Source organism: Pelophylax lessonae, assembly GCF_965119305.1.
Source record: "Pelophylax lessonae genome assembly, chromosome: 3".
NCBI lineage: Eukaryota > Metazoa > Chordata > Amphibia > Anura > Ranidae > Pelophylax > Pelophylax lessonae.
In genome coordinates this window covers 685573317-685592378 of record NC_138770.1, presented here as the reverse complement: position 1 = coordinate 685592378, position 19062 = coordinate 685573317, and positions in this window count along the sequence as shown.

The window sequence follows — 19062 nt, the reverse complement described above, 5'->3', positions numbered from 1 at the left end:
CCTACAGTCACCTTCCCTACAGTCACCCTCCCTACAGTCACCATCCCTACAGTCACCTTCCCTACAGTCACCGTCCCTACACAGTCACCTTCCCTACAGTCACCTTCCCTACAGTCACCCTCCCTACAGTCACCATCCCTACAGTCACCCTCCCTACAGTCACCTTCCCTACAGTCACCTTCCCTACAGTCACCTTCCCTACAGTCACCTTCCCTACAGTCACCGTCCCTACACAGTCACCTTCCCTACAGTCACCTTCCCTACAGTCACCCTCCCTACAGTCACCTTCCCTACAGTCACCATCCCTACAGTCACCATCCCTACAGTCACCTTCCCTACAGTCACCCTCCCTACAGTCACCATCCCTACAGTCACCTTCCCTACAGTCACCTTCCCTACAGTCACCCTCCCTACAGTCACCGTCCCTACACAGTCACCTTCCCTACAGTCACCTTCCCTACAGTCACCTTCCCTACAGTCACCCTCCCTACAGTCACCTTCCCTACAGTCACCATCCCTACAGTCACCTTCCCTACAGTCACCCTCCCTACAGTCACCATCCCTACAGTCACCTTCCCTACAGTCACCTTCCCTACAGTCACCTTCCCTACAGTCACCGTCCCTACACAGTCACCTTCCCTACAGTCACCTTCCCTACAGTCACCCTCCCTACAGTCACCATTCCTACAGTCACCATCCCTACAGTCACCTTCCCTACAGTCACCCTCCCTACAGTCACCATCCCTACAGTCACCATCCCTACAGTCACCTTCCCTACAGTCACCATCCGTACACTCCAGCACAGAGGAGGAAACATGAGGCTTTGGGGCAGTTTCACTGCTAAAGGTACAAGCAGAGTTTGCCGCATTGAGAGGCCAATGGACGAGACCATGTATTGTAAAATCTTGGATGAGAACCTTCTTCCCTCAGCCAGAACACTGAAGATGGGTCATGGATGGGTCTTCCAGTATGACAATGACCCAAAACATACTGCCAAGGCAACAAAGGAGTGGCTCAAGAAGAAGCACATTAAGGTCATGGAGTGGCCTAGCCTTAATCCTATACAAAAATTATGGAGGGAGCTGGAACTTTGAGTTGCCAAGTGACAGCCAAGAAACCTTAAGGATTTAGAGAAGATCAGTAAAGAAGAGTGGACCAAAATCCCTCCTGAGATGTGTGCAAACCTGGTCACCAACTACAAGAAACGTCTGACCTCTGTGCTTCCAACTACAAGAAACGTCTGACCTCTGTGCTTCCAACTACAAGAAACGTCTGACCTCTGTGCTACCAACAAGGGTTTCTCCACCAACTACTAAGTCGGGTTTTGCTTGGATTTAAAAAAAACGTATTTTACTCTCTGAACTGCAACTCCATGTCAGTAAAGCCAAAGAAATGGCGCTGTAGGTGAGTGAGCGACTCTCAGACGTTGTGAACCGGAACCCCGGGGGCTGCACAGCTCCTCTGTGAGATTCAGAGACATCCAAACATCCCCAACATTGCTGCACTCCTTGGTAACTTATTGAAGTATTGAAGTATTAAAATCCCATCACAGGTATGACAGGAACATAAAAGGTAACGCGTTTCACGCTAAAGTCAGCGCTTACTCAAACCTCATATACATTGCATGAAATCTATATATGTATGATACAAGTAAGCATGGTATGGCAATTCACGATGATAAATCAATTAAAGATTCACCCCCACTACACTACTGAGAGTCTCTGCTCCTCGCCTTCCCATACTAACATATCATATAACACATGAATCAAAAATATCACAAACAAAACACGCCACAGAAATCTCCTCCAACCCATCCCCCACCAACACAGATCCAGCAGCCACTGCTGGATGACCTTGCAGGAGAGCACAGGGAAGGAGATAGTGAGCCAACTACAGCAGGACACCCTCACAAACTAAGTGCCCATAATGCCACTATGTGAGGGATACACATAATGTTGTTTCCTCCTCTGGCAGGCTGTGTGGCTAACAAGCCAATCACAGCACACTAGACAGACAATGATGACTTATAACCACTGACCCCGCATTCACACTGAAGCGGCAAGACTTCGGGGGCGACCTGTAAAGTTGCGTGCAGCACGACTTCGGCACGACTTGCACGGACTTCATATAATGAATGTCTATGCAAGTCGCTCCAGGTCGCCCCGAAGTAGTACAGGAACATTTTTCTAAGTTGGAACGACTTGTGTCACTCCTATTAGAACGGTTCCCGTACCACACAATGGACCGCGACGGACCGCGACTTGTCAGGATGACAAGTCGTATTAGTGTGAATGGAGACTTAATGCATCGGTTTGGAAAACAACAAAATATGTGATGGTTGATAAGGTGTCAGAAAGATAATAATACAGTAAAACCTTGGTTTGAGAGTAACTTGGTTTAAGAGCGCTTTGCAAGACAAGCAAAATTTTCAAATAAATTTTGACTTGGTTTACAAGCGATGTCTTGATATACAAGTAGCCTCAAGTCACAGCTGAGTATAAAAGAGAAGAGAGGCGCCTCTAAGTGTAGCAATATGGTTAAATTTAATGAAGGTACAACATTTAGCAACTCACATGGTTGATCATTGGAACAGGCACATCTAAGTATGCAGGCATCCAGGCTAAAGCTGTCCACATAGACCATCCTCTGCACCGCCATATACGTCATCCCTTCCATGCTGCCCCTCGCTTTCAGATCCCTTTACTGCAGGGGGGTCTTCCCGGTCAGGATTACAGACTGGCAGCCGGTGGTGCAGAAGATGGTCTATGTGGACAGCTTTACCCCGGATGCCTGCATACAGTACTTAGATGTGCCTGTTTTATTCATTAACCATGTGAGTTGCTAAATGTTGTACCTTCATTAAATGGAACCATATTGCTACACTTAGAGGTGCCTCTCTTCTCTTTGATACTCTGTAGCTCCTACTGGATTTTGCTTCTAATCCCCTTGTGGAAGGGGCTATTTGTGGATGGACATTTTATGGTTATATAACCTATCGCAATGCTATAATCTTTTTATATGGACTATAAACTGAAGGACTTATGAATAAATGGTTGTGGAACGAATCATCTGAGTTTCCATTATTTCTTATGGGGAAATTTGCTTTGATATAAGAGTGCTTTGGATTACAAGCATGCTTCCGGAACGAATTATGCTCGCAATCCAAGGTTTTACTGTAAATGTAACGGAGCTCCAATACCCAGCCTAGGTATCTCCGCTGTATCATCCTTGGAGCTGAGGAAGTACTAAAATATCCAAGGCAAAATCCCCCCCCCCCCCCCCAGTAACTGGATGACACACAGTTCTGGGAGTCAAACTAGAATGCCTTGTTTATTGAAAACACAAACACAAGGAATCTACACTCTGCCAAAACCCCTCCCTCTTCGAGACATTCCACACACAAAGCTGAACATCCCATAATAACCTTACTCTAGCCAGACAGGAACAATAGGACAATAGAATGCAGGTATTTAACAATAACAAACCCCCACACATCTCCTGAGGGACACTGCTCCCTCACTCTTTCAACACAAACCACACTCTTAGTGTTCATTCTGCTACAATAAACAATATCAAAAAAAGTACCAATGTCCTGAGATCAGTTGAATAAAGGAAGAAAGAAATAGGGGAGGCATAAGGACTTTAAAGGTACAGTAAGGCAGGACATACAAATTGTAAAATCGTGAAAATTTATTGAGTCACAACATATTAAAAAAGGGGATACATAAATAAAGACACAATCAAAGCGTCTAAAAACAAAGCATATAGATAACAGAATACTCTCATGGTACCACGAGGAACATGGTGCCTAATGCGTAAATCCCTTGCCCAACATGTTTCGCGGTAACTTGTCCGCTTCTTCAGGGGTCTGATATTAACAGATAGTTTTTCTAAACATCTACACAGAGAGCTTGTGTATAAATCTATCAAAAAGATAAATAAATTAAAAAAATACAAAAGATACAAAATTGTTATCATAACATATATCAAAAAGGCCATTCAACCGCAAAGGGCCTAGGACAGTGATGGCGAACCTTGGCACCCCAGATGTTTGGGAACTACATTTCCCATGATGCTCAACTACACTGCAGAGTGCAAGACCATCATGGGAAATATAGTGCCAAAACATCTGGGGTGCCAAGGTTCGCCATCACTGGCCTAGGATAAAGCATAATATAAGCATATCATTATGTATACATACATAGCTTGATGGTGACACTAATATCCACAAGAAATCCCAGATAGCCAGGATGGTCCCGGGAAGAGAGAGGACGAGACAACCACCAAAAACCAGACGAATATCAAAAACGCCTCGCAGGCGAACATGGGAGTCCTATATAGATGTAAAGATTGGGAAGTACTTGCAATGATGTTTAGAAAACTATTAATGGATAATAAGTTGTACACATATTGCAAAAAGCAAGCATGTGTAAAACAAACAAAATATGTGAGATGAAATAGAGTGTCCAAAAATTCAAAAACGGACGAAAGAGTTAACCGCTTGACGACTGCTCACAGTATATTTACGTCGGCAGTCAGCCCCTCACAGGCAGAGCGACGTAGGTCTACGTCGCTAGCCTGTGAGGGCGCTAGGGAGCGAGCGCACGCCGCCGGATGCGCGCTCCTGCTCGTTTACGGACCCCCCCCGCACGTGTGACCGGCGGACCCGATCGTCCACCGGTCACTCGCGATCGTCGGGTGGAGAGGGAGAAAGGCAGGCGGCTGATGTAAACAAGCCGCTTGTCATTCTCCCCTGTGTAGGAATAGTGATCATATGGTTCTACTATGTAGGACCGTTGATCATTGTTCCTACACCTCAAGCCACAGCCAATCACAGTTAGAATCACGCCCCTAGGGACACACATAACCCCTCCCTCTCAAAAAAAGTTAACCCCTTCACTGCCAGTGTAATTTTACAGTAACAGTGCATATGTATAGCACTGATTACTGCAGTAATGTCACTGGTAACCCCAAAAGTGTCAAAAATGTCAGTCAAGGGTCCGATCTGTCCGCCGCAATGTCGCAGTACCGCAAAAAAAAATCGCAGATCGCCGCCATTACGCGTTAAAAAAAAAACAACAAAAATGACAAAAATCTTTCCCTTTGTTAATAAACTTTTGCGCAAACCAATCAAAATACGCTTTTTGCGATTTTTTTTTACCAAACATATGTAGCAGAAAAAAAATTGTCCGAAAATGTTAAAAAATTTTGATTTTTACATTTTTTTTGGGGAATTTCATATAAAAAAATGTGAAAAATATTGTTATTTTTGCAAAATTTACGCTCTTTTTTTGATTATAGCGCATGATCAAAAAATCGCACAGGTGATCAAATACCACCAAAAGAAAGCTCTGTTTGTGGGAAAAAAAGGAAGTCAAATTAGTTTAGGTACAGCGTCGCACAACCGCGCAATTGTCCGTTAAAGTCACGCAGTGCCGAATCGCAAAATAGGCCCTGGTCAGGAAGGGGGTAAAATCTTCCGGGGCTTAAGTGGTTAATAAAAACAAAATATGTATAAAAGGTCAAAGTAAGATCAAAATAATCCAACAAAAAACGGACCCCTGGGATCCCCAAACACAAAAGGTAGAGTTGGAGAAAAAAATGATAGAGTTGGACATAAAAAGGAAGGAATGATCCTTGTATGAATCAAACACAGGTATAATACCAAACTTACTTACTGACTCCATATAATGTGCTAAATGTGGTGTGATGTAAACCAACGTCAGTACCATAAGGGCTGTTCATAAATTATTCAAATGAAAATGCCAGTGTTCATATATATCACCCCACCATACAAGGATACCGACCAACACCCCCTCCAGATGGCGCTAACAGCCCCCTTCTTTATTCATAAAAATGTGTAAGGTGCCACTCATAGTGTAACCCCTGTGGAATTCTTGTGCACAAATGAAAGATCCAATAAACCTCACATTTACAGAGAGACCTAAACCTGTCACCACCACGTCTGGGAGTACCCACCTTCTCTACAGCCTGGACACGGATGGCCATAGTGTTCCCCATGTGATGTTGGTTGAAGTGACGTGCCACACTTGTATCATGATATTTGACGGTGTCATATACATGGTCTCTCCAAAGAGGAACGGCTAGTGCATGGAGGAGATGCCGGATAAGACCCACATCCCTGGTGCAAAGGAGAATGGAAGAAGAACCCCCCCCTTGTGGGACTTTAATGGTCTTTATCCTATTGGTTATAAAGTAACCCAATAAGTAAAATTAGTACAAAAAGTAAAATGAATGACAAATTTATTGTTACAAAGGTACAAAAATGAGACAATACAAAGCAGGGGTGGCTAACCCTAAAAAGACTCCATCAAGGTTGTCAATATGTAAACAGACACAAATGCATAAATGTGCAAATGGATGACTCGTAAAGCAGCATAGCTACACACCCAACGCGTTTCTGGGTATTATTCCTTCTTCAGGGGTGTAAGAATGGTGCAGTCCAAGACAACACTTCTATAAAGTAGAAAGAGTACATATAAGCACAAATTTACCAATACTGAGAAGTATACAAAGATCATCCATACTGGTAAGTATGCAAAACATCAAAATGGTGTCTGAATAATACTCTTACATGATGCAAAGAGTCACAAAATCGCCAGAATTACAATAAAATCAACATATTGTTATATCCATCCCAGTGGAGCGGAAGGAGCAGCAACCAAGACTGTGCATCCAGATGTCCCAGACCATGGAACCCAGCAAGACCTGGCAGAGCGCCCAGCAGAAACAACGTGCAGAAAGAGCAAGAAAGCTCTAAATAAATCAAAAAAAGAAAAAGTGAAAAAATATATACTTGAATAAGTATTATACATAAAAAGTTCATTAAACATGGGAATATTAGTAATTATACTAATCCAACAGTGCCCATAGGGTACAGATAAATGATGCTATAGTAGTACTAGTGGGAACAAAAAAACAAAAAAGGGGTTTTGTAGTTGAATAAGAAAAAATGGGGCAGATATATCCAGGCTACAAAAACAGATCTTACCGGTGCCAGAATGGAGACCGCCAGAGCCTACGGCCACCAATGGAGGGAGGCTGATAAAAACCCTGCACCCCCTCCCTATAAATATACCGCCAAATAGGGTGGAGGTCCAAATGGAACCGGAAACAGATGCTGGACATGATGACGTTTGCATTCCAGCCTGGTCCCCATGCCTGTGGTGTGTGGCGATGCCCCGCCCACTGAAGTCAGAACAGGGCGGAGATGGACAAGGGGGAGGCTCCCTGTGCAATGATGCACCAGGGAGAGCATCGGTCCATCAAAGCCCCCAGATGTTGCATAGGCCGAACGCAAGAAGAAAGCGAATGGCCTGGGTGCGCCGGGTGGACTCCACGGAGAGGGGCGCCCCAGATGCAGCAAGAAATGGGAGAAATACTCCCTGCGGGTGGGAGGGACAAACAATAAATACACAGTAGACAAAAACCTGAAATATAAAAAACAAACAAAAACAAGGCCATAATACTTGGAAAACATATTGTCACCAATAGATACATAGTTAGGTACAGACACAAGCCAAACAACAAATTATTACTCAGAAAGATACACAATAGCGTGAACATATTATATTACATAGGGAAACATGAGATAATGAAAACCCAATAGTAATTGCTACACAACCTGGGACAATATAACAAAATATTGTGGTATAGTGCAATTTATTTTTCCCACCCCCCTGAGGAAAAACCTTCCAAAAAAGGCTTGAAATGTATGGCATCGTTCAAGCCTGGAGGGGAGGAAGCATCAAGATTATAAATCCAGCGGAGTTCGCATTGTAGTAATTGTTTATTCCAATCACCGCCCGAGAGGGCGGATGGACACGATCCAATACAAGGAATTTGATCTTGGCAAACTTTCCGTCATGCACTGCTGTTACATGGCGGCCCAAAGGGAGATCTGGATTACATACTTTCATGCTAAGGATATGATGATAGACTCTCTTCCAGAACTCCTGGATGTTCTTTCCAACATAAAAGCAACCACAATCACAGGTCAAAAGGTAGACAACACTCGTCGTCTTGCAATTTGCATAATGTCTGTGTTCTGGGTAGACGCACCCTCTTCTCCGTACACATAATATGGTAGTAATTGCAGCCACCACACCGAAAAGTGCCCAGATGTTTACATCCCCTTTATTATTATCCCTAAATTCCCTGTGTACCAAATAGTCGCCAATCGATTTGGCTCGTCTGTATGTAATTGCGGGTCCAGCCGGATCAAGGGGGCCAATGGTGGGGTCCATACTTAAAAGGTGCCAATATTTAGAGATAATATCTTTGACCTGCAAGTGCTGGTTGCAGACACGGGTGATGATTCTGATGTTATCGTCAGTTTTAGTTTTTTTGGGGCCATACAACAGGGCATGACGGGAAGGCAGAACTGCCCTTTTGTACGCCTTTTTGAGGCATGTTTTTGAATATCCTCTGGTCAATAACCTATTATGTAAGATGTCAGCCTTCTTTTTGAAAGATGCATTGTCAGAACAATTTCTACGTATCCGTAGATATTGACTGCATGGAATTGACTTTAGTAGGGGTTTAGAGTGGAAAATAGAAAATTTAACAATATTATTCCCAGATGTCGGTTTCCGGAATAAGGAAGTTGAAACTTCCCCTTTCGGGCCCTTAAAGATGATAATGTCCAAAATTGTTATGGAAATTGAACTGTAATTCATGGTGAAGGTAAGATTATACATATTCGAGTTCATAGATTCCAAATACTTTTGGAGAATTTCGATGGGGCCCTCCCAAATCATCAGCACATCATCAATGTATCTATACCACAGAGAAATAAATCTGGAAAATACCGAAAATCCATCTGCCAATAGATGTTCCCTTTCCCACTCCCCCAGGTACAGGTTGGCATATGAGGGTGCGCAGCACGTCCCCATAGCCACGCCCTGCACCTGGAGGTAGTGGGAGCCATAAAATAGAAAAACATTATGAGTGAGTATGAACTCCAAGGATTTTAGGATGAAATCGTTAAACTTCCATTCGAACCTGTTTCTCTGTGACAAAAGATGACCAATGATGGAGATGCCCTTGATGTGGGGAATTGAACAGTACAAGGCCTCGACATGAATGGAAACCAAAATTGCATCTTCAGAGATATGCAGACCATCAAGTATCTGCAAAAGATGTGTAGTATCCCTAATGTAGCTTGGGAGACTAGTTACATATGATCTAAGTTGTTTATCAACAAATCGACTTAGATTTTCCGTGAGAGAACCATTTCGGGAAATAATGGGTCTCCCCGGTGGATTGCTCTGGTTTTTATGTATTTTAGGGAGTGCATAAAATGTTGGAAGTACTGGGAATATGGTGCGTATAAATTCCCAGATGTGCTGAGGGATTATATTATCCAAATAAGCCAAGTCTACCATTTCATAAAAGCTCTCATTGTATTTCTTAATATGTGAACTTGAGATCGGGCGATACCAATCACGATTTCTTAAAATGTTCATACAAATATATATGCATACTGGTTGTTGTCCATGATTACTGTAATACCAGCTTTATCCGATGCTTTTATCGTAATGTCTGTAAGAGAGGTAAGGTTATTCAAGGCTTGTCTTTCACTTGGGGACAAATTATCAGCCAGCGGTTTGATTTTTAAAGTTTGGATTTCTTTGGTGGTTAGCTTGAGAAATACCGCTAAATTTGGATTTAGACTTGGTGAAGGATATATATCAAATTTTTTCTTTAGGGATGATTGCTTAGTAGATGGAGCAATCGAATTGGCTAAAAGGGATTTAAAGTCAATAGTGTCAATTAGTATCAAACACCGGTAAAAATGAATAAAATATCACAAACAAATACAGATAGATGTTGGAGGTGCGGAGAAGGAAAGGGGACATTACTACACATTCTTTGGTCTTGTCCCAAAATGGAAACATTTTGGAAACAGATCTATGAAATAACACAGACCCTTACGGAATTCCAACTGACAATGGATCCAGCCTTCTTCCTCCTCCATAAAACTAACATCTCAAGAAACCAATATAAAAATTCAATAATCCCCTATGTACTTAACGCTGCGAAAATGTTCATTCCCTTAAAGTGGAAAAATGAGGAACCACCAGACATTAATATGTGGATTAATAAGGTGGAAGAGATTAACAAATTAGAAAATCTTGTATTAAATGCTAACCATAAAATAGAGAAATATAAATCAATATGGAATAGATGGAATGAATATGTCAACTCGAGAAGACAGAGTCCAGTATGAAGGCCTAAGAGATAGAGGAAACCCTAAACTCAAGGAGAATCCCTTTCCCCTTCTTTCCTTTCCCCTTTTTCTTACCTCTCCCTCTTTCCCTTCATCCCTTCCCTTTTTTTTTTCTCTACCTTTTTTTTTGAGAATTAAATTGGAGAGTAGACTACTTAAGGTATATATATATATATATATAGACTAGTCTCTAGGGGAATTTTTATGTTATAATAATTTATCTGATGGTGTAACTCTTTCCCACTGTGGAAGGATTATTGAAGTTATAGGTTTTTTTTACCATGATTGAATATAATTGTATCTGAAAAAATTATAAACTAATAAAATTTAGTAAAAAAATAGTGTCAATTAGATCCGGAGGATCATTTTCGTCCAACAGGCTTATTAAGTTATCAATTGCTATTTGTTCGACCTTAGAGACCTGTTCAGTTGGATTAGGTTTCGTGCCATAAAGTTTTTTTCAATAGGATTTTATGTGCAAATAGCTGAAGATCTTTTATGGCTTCAAATTTGTCGATATTCCTAGTTGGACAAAAATTGAGACCTCTTTTTAACAGCTCTAATCATGGAGTGAGCGATTGTGCTTGGACAAATTAATGATGTTCAAAGATTCAGATGATTGTGAGGAGGTGACGAGTGCGTAGTCGTGTCAAGAGTGTGATCAGGTTGGGGGGGGATCAAGTGGAAAAGGTCATAGAGAACCTGTTATATTGCTGGAGCCTGCCTGTGGGCCCATGATGCCACTAAAACTCAGTGGAGCTGTTACAGTGTTGCTCAAAACAGGGTCAGCAGGAATAGAGTTGTGCCCAGTGAGGATATTACCTGTACCCACTTGTGGAAGGGATCCAAGCAATGGTTTAGGTGAAAATGCAGCTGGAAAGGGTGAAGGTAGATCAATAGTGCGTTTTATAGTAGAGTGAGCAGATGAACCTTCACCGTGTGGGCGTTGTTTATTTTTTCTAGAAGTTTTCTTCCTAGAAGCTTGGGAAGAGAGAGAGATAGGTGAATTAGAAGATGCATCAGACAATAGAGAATCTTGATCAACATCCCGTCTTTGTCCCTGTCTCTTCCTGACATAAGTTTGAGATTGATTCCTCTTATAAGCATGCCCATCTTTACATGCTATCTGATCTCTCCACAACTTCTTGTCTTTTTTGTAGCAAAATCCCATTATTGTGTCTATCAAGATGCAATTTTAATTTATTTTCCTGTTCACTAAAACCTGGATGTGTTTTAAAGCCAAGAAGTTTGGACTGTAACTGATCACTTTATTTGTCCAGAGCGGAGATCCGTTTCTTATATTCACCACTCAAAGTGGACATCATATTGGTTGAACAAACTCTTAAATTGTTCTCCCATGCCTGCTTAAATGCCATATCTACATCTTGAATTGTTGGGAATATACACGGTCTCTCAGGCGGTCACGTAACCGCCTGGTTGTTCTCCCGACGTACTGGACATTACATATAGCACCTGTTATGAGGTATATCACATTTTTAGTATTGCAATTAATGATAGATTTCACACCATACCAGTGGCGGCTGGTGTTTAACATTTTTTTTTTGGGGGGGGGGGGGGGAGCAAACAGAAAAATGTAATAGGCATTGCTTTGCGGCAAAAAACGCTGTAAAAAAATTGCGTGACTTTGAGGTCACAAAAGTGTGAAAGGGGCCTTCAGTAATCAATGTATAGTGTGCCCCCTTGAATGCAGAGTGAGCACAGTGTGCCCCTTATAATGCAGAGAGACCAGCGTGCCCCCTTTCAATGCACAGTGACCAGCGTGCCCCCTTTCAATGCACAGTGACCAGCGTGCACCATTCAATGCAGTGACCAGCGTGCCCCCTTTCAATGCAGAGACCAGCGTGCCCCCTTCAATGCAGAGACTAGCTTCCCCCCCTTTCAATGCACAGTGACCAGCGTTCCCCATTCAATGCAGTGACCAGCCTGCCCCCTTCAATGCAGAGACCAGCGTGCCCCCTTTCAATGCAGAGACCAGCATGCCCCATTCAATGCAGAGATCATCGTGCCCCCTTCAATGCAGAGACCAGCGTGCCCCCTTTCAATGCAGAGACCAGCGTGCCCCCTTTCAATGCAGAGACCAGCGTGCCCCCTTTCAATGCAGTCACCAGCGTGCCCTCTTCAATGCAGAGACCAGTGTGCCCCCTTCAATGCAGAGACCAGCGTGCCCCCTTTCAATGCAGAGACCAGCGTGCCCCCTTCAATGCAGAGTGAACAGCGTGACAAGCCCCCTGATTGCCTTTCGCCCAATCAGGAAGCGGGTCTCGGACCCGCTTCCTGATTAGCCAGGAGGAGGATCCGTGTGACAATAGCGAATTTTCATTCGCTATTGTCACACAATGGGTGGACTCGGGGCGCACTGCTCTGCGCCCCAGGTCCACCCTTTGCTGAAGCCTGTTAGAGCCTCTGGCTCTAATCAGGTGATTAAAAAAAGCCCCATTGAACTGCATGAGTCCGGCGCCCCGCATGCAGATTAGGGGGCCGGAGACATGGACGGGGGGGGCGCCCCTGCGCCCCCAATGCACCGGCCGCCACTGCACCATACTCTCTTCCTCTTACGCAAGATCTAAATTTGTCCCACTCAATAATTCTCGGACAACATGGACAATCATTTGCACCACATTTGAAGTTGCCTCTGAAGATTAACCAATGTGTGTTACCGGGTCTCTTTGATGAAAAGTAACTAGGGGATAAAGACTGTCCCAAAGTAGGGGCTCGTCGTGACACCACTTTAATCCCATTTTTAAGAACGTGGTGTAGACCTCATCCTGATATAGCACTGGAATTTACTGCTCTACAATCCTCACCTTGGAAATTTCCATGCTATAATTTGTGGAAAATACTGGTGCACTACAATTGCCAGCCCTTTTTCTCTTACCCCTCAAGAGGTTCTCCCTCCAGCGATGTCCAGCGTTCTGCCCAAATCAGCAGTAGAATAACCGCGCTGAGTGAAGCGCTGACACATTTGTTCAGACTCATACTGATAATCCGCTTCTTCAGAGCAAATGCGGGGAATCCTCCTCATCTGACCCACTGGAATACCCCTGATGTCTGGGGTGCCCAGAGTCAGCTTTGAGAATGGTATTACCTGACAATGGATATCTGTATGGATTGGTTCTCACTTTGCTCTCACTATGTGATAATACCACATCCAAAAATGGTATAGTATGATCATTTTGTTGTCCTGTGAATCTTAGGTTTAATTATTTGTTATTAAAATATTCTATAAATTTTCGTAACACAAACCCAGCTCCATCAAGGACAAAAGTCAGATCATCTATGTAGCGATAGAACAATTTAATGCTGGACCTAAATGGGTTACCCTCGCCATAGATGTGAACCCTCACCCAACAACCCATTTATAAGTTGGCGAGAGGGGGAGAAAATTTAGCGCCCATAGATGCACCACAGAGTTGGCGATAATAAACCCCATCAAAAGAATAGAAATTGTGTGCGAGAAGGAAACCTAAAGAGTCCAAAATGAATTCACTTTGGATGCATGAAAGGCCACTATATCTGTCCAAATAAAACTGAACTGCACTGAGGCCCAACCCGTGTGGTATGCACGACTAGAGGCTGGACACGCCACATGTGACCCAAATGAAACCATCCTGCCATTGAAAAGTCTCCATAATGTCTAACAAATGCTTGGTGTCAGTTGAGCAATTCTCTAACCATGGGTTGTAATTGACTGTCAGCCACTGTCCTAGCCATTCATTGAGGGAGCCTATTCCTGACACAATAGGTCTTCCCACAATGGGAATTTTACCCCTTGTGGGTTTTAGTTAGATGATAAAATATTGCCATCACAGGATACTGTGGAATCAATATCTCACCCTCCTCTATAGTGAGAACTCCTGATCTTACACCCCTCTTCACTAGTGTAGCACTACTCCCTTGGGAGCTGCTGGTTACAGGTTCCCCTGGGTTACCCATAGCAACAACATGGCAGTTTAGCATTTTCAAAGTGCTTTGGCTCAGTCAGGAAACAGTCTAGGAGCTTTGGTTTTTGTATTTTTATTGAGAACTTGGATAGGAGAAGGGAATGAGTGGGATACTCCAACTTGAATAAACTATGCACAATTTGCTGGGTTGTCTAGATATAGCTGAGTGCAGCAAGGCCGCTGCTTCACCTTGTCACTAGCAGTGAAGAAGTAGTTAATGAACTGTATTAGATAAGCTGTACTGTACTGCAAAACACTCTTCAAGGCCCTTCCTGGCACCCCCTTTGTTCCTATTCTTCAGGGTTCTCTACACAGCACCCCATTTACTGTAATACTCTTTGTGTGAGCTAGCTCCTTGATCCCCTGACTTCACTGGAGTGGTCCCCCTTCCTGAGCAGACCCTTTGGCAAATCTCCTGGTACTCATGGACACTGTTTTTCCCAAGAGACTCTGCCAGCAGCTCCACTGTCAGCTCCACTGGATCCTCTGCAGCTCAGCTCCACACCTGGTTCACTAAGCCGACCTCCTAAGACCACCTTCCTCACACACAGCAGGAGGAGGGACAGCCGTCAGCCTCCTCCTGGGACTCTGCTTCCCGCAAAAGATGCCCTGTCACATGTCCCCTCAGTATTTATGGTCAATCCCAGGATGCACTGCGATGGTGCCTTCCCACTGGGACTACCATAAAATCTGATGTGTCACTGGCTGGGTTTCCTCCACTGTCCAACAAGCTCCCTCATTGGATGCAGTGGGGACACTCCCTCAGACCCAGTGAATCACACCTGGAGACATGTAACAGGCAACCTAACAGACCAGGCTCCCCCTGATAAGCAGAAGGAGCATTAGATGCATTTACCTAGCACCTACCTACCTAGGAGAGAGCTACATCCACCCCCACCAAAAATGAGCCATGTCCCGTTGGCTCTGGGGCAGCCACCCCCTTCAAAAATCCATTAAAAAACCTTAGGAGTATCCCACAAACCTGGAAAGGGGGAAAAGGGAAATGAACAAATGTACATCAATAAATTAAGTGAAAAAATATAAGTATCTCTCTGTACAATATAATACATTTTAAGTGCATTTGTGGCAATGCACCCCCCCACCAGGCAAAGCCTGCTCTGGTGAGTAATGAAATTAACCTGACTGACTATCTCTAAGTCTTGTGTTACCTGCAAAGAAAGAAGAAAAGGTTAAACATTCACAAGTACACAGTGGTCATCGCTATCTAAACTATTACAATGATGAGACGACCCTCCCTGCGGGGGCGACCTTCTCATCCTACATCCCTGACTACCACAGTCAGCTTTACTGTAGTTCTTGACACGGAGATCAGTCCACTCCTCCAAGGTGGTCCTGAACCTGCCACTAACTACCTATTTCAGTCCATTTCTGTCCTCTTTAAAGGGGGTCGGTCACTGGAGCCTGAGTGACCAAACAACCCCATGGAGGGAAAAAGAGTCTCTTCAGGGGTCCCTAACGATACCAGGGCACCCCCCACCAAACTCTCAGCATGCTGCCCACCTCTTCCTAGGCAGCCACTTGACAATAGTTCCAGGTCTGGCCCATTGGCCTAAGTAGTTCATCCGGTAGAATCTTGAAATTAAGACTTTCACTCTTGGTCTTGTTTTTGTAATCCATGACCCCGGCCCAATGACCCAAAGGGTCTGCGGAACAGCAAGAAGGACCTGTTCCAAACAAAAACTCTGGAGAGGGACGGCCCTCTGATTTGAGTCCACTGAAGGTGATTCTGTATTTCCCAACCTCTTCTGCAAGGATAGAAGGGGAAGGGGTAGTGGAAAGGAGACATACGCCCCAACAGCAACAAACTTGAAACTTGCTTGGTACAGCCCCAAACACAGGCTAGCCGGCCATTTTTGAATTTATCTTCTCTTGACAGTCCTCTTTAAATGTAGTAATCGGGACGGGGAATTCTCACCAGCTTCCCATCCTCATCTCTGATGTGGACCGACCAGGCCTGGCCCGATCCATCTGGGCGGGGGACCGCCACTCGGTCCAGGTAAATGGACCGCCCATAATTCCACTGAGTCTTGACTGATAGGAAATTCTTCCAGAGATCCACCCTGGTGGAGTTTCGATGGGGCTTGGGGATAAACAGGAAGTCCCATATGGCTTCATCACACCAGGACTCTCACTTTTCTTCAGTCTCCAACATGACCTCCCGTGGAGCGTAGGGGTAATCATACCCGTATTCCATGGTAACCTTTCTTTGCAGACCGCGCTGTATTCTTGAGAACCTGGGAAGGGTTTTCCAGGTTCCCTCTCCCAGCTGGAGAAAATGGGCTCTCTTCATGCCTGATCAGAGAGCTGTAGTCCCAGTGGTGGGATTCAGCCGGTTCGCTCCGGTTCCATAGAACCGGTTACTAACTTTCTGCAAGTTTGCAGAACCGGCAGTTCCCTCTAAGCTGCGCGCCTAAGGACGCGCAGTATAATTAAAGGTCCCGCGCTGGGACCGCGCAGCCGCAAACATGGAGGCCGAGGAGCAGAGCAGTGCACCCCGACCCGCCCATTCTGTGACAATAGCGAATGAAAATTCGCTATTGTCACACGGATCCTCCTCCTGGCCAATCAGGGAGCGGGTCCTCCGCTGTGGGCACTCTGCAATGATCATTGGGAGCACATAACTTCTTAGGTCGACCTTCACTCCTCTCTGCCCGCAAGAGCAGATAACCTTTGCACACTGGCACCACACTTGCACCCACATAGTCACACTCAAACACTGGGGACATACCAGGCCTAAGTTCTCCATGCCTCCAACGGTGCATAACGCCAGTGTTAGCTCAAATCTCGTCAGGAGGCAATTAAAAGATGATACACGGCCCTTCAGTGGCTAACCCCCCCTAGATAGTGAATTTCCCCTCATCCGGCCAGGAGTTATGACGACACATAGCACTCAAACTTAGTGCAGACACAACTGATTTTATTGCAAGTTTCGCTCATATTTAAGGCACGTTTTGAGCGGGAAAGACTGCTCCAAACTGGTTTACAATTCATCAGTCAAATTAACAATAGCACATATCTCACAAAACAGTACATGAAAGGCTTTTGTTTTCTCTATGCATCTGTGTCAATATGAGGTATCTTGTATCTGAATCTGTGTTTTGTGGCAGTGAGTCGGTCCATCTGTGTTCATCTTGCCTGATGTGTTAATGTAAGCAATTGTCAATTGTTTATGGGTGGTGTCAGTAATCTCTATGCAAAATGTCTTGTAATCTAAATGCAAAATATCCAACTGTCAAGTGTTCAAATGAATGAATGGAAAGGTGGTTTAACATGTCGTCTAAATGCAAAATACAGCTGTCTGCTGTCCAGGGTGGATGCATGGGTGTTAGCCTGGCTCGTTAAATCTGTAATTGCAGGGGGCCACATTTCATCATAGAATGGGCATAAACTGAAATATATATATGAAATATAATAAGGCATGTTAATACAATCTTTCAGCCAGTCTTCGGTCGGGCACCATCCGCACTCCTTCATCCCACAGGATGGATGTCTTCGGCTTTCCATTCTGCTCCCGGGTCTGCCCAGCAGGTTCTCCGCCAACAGGTGGAACGATCGCTGATGCGCTCTCTCTCACTCCAGCAATCTCTATGTTGCTTCTCCGCACACATGTCTCCCTCTCAGCCACACCCGAAGGAGGAAGTATATTACAGACTTCCCTTCTCACTCCTGATTGGCTGGGCACAAACAACGTCTCCACCCACATTTCCTTTCTGGCGGTGGCTCCTCCTGCTAGGCAAAACTTTTCAGCCCGCGCTTTCCTGCGCTGTGCAGTAACCCCTCCAATGCAGCTCTCTCTCAACACAGCCGACATGGTAGTTACTGCAAAGCGGATCGTGCCCCTCTCCAGACATGCATCCACTCTTCTTCCTTGTAGCAGGGCTCCAGCTGCGCCTCCATCACCTTGAGCCAGCTGTCCCTCTTTGCCAGTCCAGAGCATTGTCCCGCTGTCGTATGCACGGTTAACAGTACTCTTCCCAGCACATGTACAAGCAAGGCCCATCACCATACTGTTTCAGAAGAATGTCCCACCGCCCTTAACTGCATGGTCGACAGATTTATTCACAGTATTGACACTGCCACTATATGGAATCAATGTCCCGCTGTCGTTTGCACGGTCAACATTTTTCCATGTAGTCTTGGCACACACGCGGCCTATGCATCCATTCATCAGGTTTCCACCCACTGTCCAACATGCCTCCCTATTGGACCAGTGTGAAACTCTTCTCTAGACACAATGAATTGCATACTGGGCACATTGAGTAGACCCTACTAACCAATTGGTAGGCAGAGAACAATATAAAATTACCTGCAGCCCCTCTGGTAAGCAGACAGGGCTCAAAACTATACTTCTCACTAGCACCTACCTAGTAAGGTGCTACAATAATTAACCTGAACTAATTATCTAAAGAACAACCAACACAAACAGTATTCTACTTTTCTACCAGTAACTAACAGATGACAATGATTCAATCAACCTGAGCCAATAAACTAGCAGACTGCCATCCTCGAGCTCCTGAACTACAATACACATTATCATAAGTGTAAACACAGAACCCGCAGTAGATAACCGGTGAGTACATCAGCATGTTCAATGTAGCACTGCCCCTTGAGGGCTGCTGGTTTTTCACAATTTTAGGTTCCCCTTGGTTACCCGTAGCAACTGCATGTAGCAATCTTAACACTTTACTTTCTTGGCTCAGTCAATGAACAGTCCAGGATTTGTTGTTTTTGTGGTTTTATTTAATATTGGGATGGGAGAAGGGATGAGTGGGATACTCCAACACTTGAACTATTCACAATGCTGAGGACTTCTAACTGAAAATGTGG